Genomic DNA, 1,905 nt, shown 5'->3' with positions numbered 1-1,905 from the left:
AGATAATGCATGATTAATTCAGGACAATATGGATAAATATCCATTGCATTTGACTGAATAATCTGTTAAAGGATTAAAAATAAACCTGCAAAAACCTTCAACATTCTGTCATCTCTGAAGGTTTTTCTAAAGACTTAAGAATTCATTTAAGAAATAAGGTAAACAATATCATTAGCCTACCTGTGACATCACATTAGGTAACAAGGTGCAGTTTCATCTAAGTCACCTGTTCATTCTGATGTGTTTCTAATTAGAGATGTCACGACTGAAATTTCTCTTGTTTTCTACCAGAATAATTTAAAAGATTGATTCTTGGGTGACTTTACTGAGAATTCCCTCACTTTCATGCATTTGAACCAAATCAGCAGTTCCTCTCCACCGATTATTGTTTACCTTCAGTTATTCAGGTTAAACACTGAAATTCTTACAAGTCTGAGGCAGGGCTACCAAAATGTCATGGAAACTAATTTGCCTCATCTAACAAACTTACAAAAAAAATCATAAAAGTATTGTCTTTCTTTTGGATCATTGTCTGAAATTGAAGAACTTCATATAAGCTGATGCCATTTCAAGGATGATAGTTGATGACAATTTGGTTGCTATAATTAAGCAAATGGAATGATTATATGCTGCCTTCTGTGAGGGTCCTTCTCTGTTAGGGACTAGAGATTAGATTTATTTCATTTGCCAAACATATTTTGCTTCCCTACGTTGTTTTGGAATTCTACACCTCTTTTGAATATTGGTAATTTGGCACAGCATTAAGAGGAAGAGACTTGATGGTATACAAAATTTTGATATACTCGTTTAATGTTTACAATTTCTGAATTGAAATGCCAGTGAGTTCAGTGTAGCATCCCATTTATTGAAGCTTGATAACACAAGTAAAGTTGTAGAAGTTGTGTTGGTAGAAGTACCCACTACAGCTTTGATATTGAAACTAATGAAGGAGAAAGCCTTTGTTTCTTGTATTGGATTCATATTTAATTTTATTATTTTTGTTATTTTTGTTTAATTCTTTAGAATTCAGATTCCACTATCAAATGTAATGCTTATTTACCCACATTCTTTTGAATTAATCATGCATTATCTTGTAGCTTTAAGACTTCAGTGTTGTGATTATTTTTAGAATGTCATTGTATGGTAGGTGTGAGAAGTGTGATGTGGCTGGTGTGAATATAGAACAAGTAGAATATTTCGGCTGAATATGGGCACATTTAGTCTGAAAGGCTAAATTCCAAGTCAGTTCTGAATGAGCAATGTCTTTGAAGCTGTTACCATTTTGTTCTCTTCCTTCACAGAAATCCTATATCGAGGTACTACAGGATCCAGTATATCCCAAACTCCAACACTTCTATTTAAAAATTTTTTTTTTTAAATGTAATGAATATTTTGCCACTTCTTTTAATGAAGTGGAGGATTATTGCCTGATTCTGAATCTCACATTTGTCAATTTTGTCTTTCATCTTTCCTGATTTCAGAAAATAAATATTAGTCAAGTATTTAGAAAAGTAACCCACAAAAATAACTCCATAGCTATCTCACACAGAGTAATATAATCTGAAACTATACTTTCACTAAGTGTTTTATGTGTCTATGCAGTGACAATTTGATACAAACAACTTCTCAACCATCCTACCTTTCACCCAACAGTGAGGACATGGTAGCTGGAGTGAGAGAGTGCTCCAGCACCACTCAGTTGTTGCTTATTGTCAGCTAAGTAGACTGGAGGGAAATATACTGAACTGTTTTACTCAGGAGCATAATGTACCTCTTGGTCCAGGAACCAAAGCCATTACTTTATAATTGTGAAGTTAAAACCCTAAGTAGTAAACCACATTCCTTTATTAGTTGAGTTCTGTGGGCAAATAACTAGACTCCTACAAAATGTGTGATCTTGTGCAT

Source organism: Octopus bimaculoides, chromosome 5, assembly GCF_001194135.2.
Source record: "Octopus bimaculoides isolate UCB-OBI-ISO-001 chromosome 5, ASM119413v2, whole genome shotgun sequence".
Classification (NCBI taxonomy): domain Eukaryota; kingdom Metazoa; phylum Mollusca; class Cephalopoda; order Octopoda; family Octopodidae; genus Octopus; species Octopus bimaculoides.
This window is presented reverse-complemented; position numbering follows the sequence as displayed.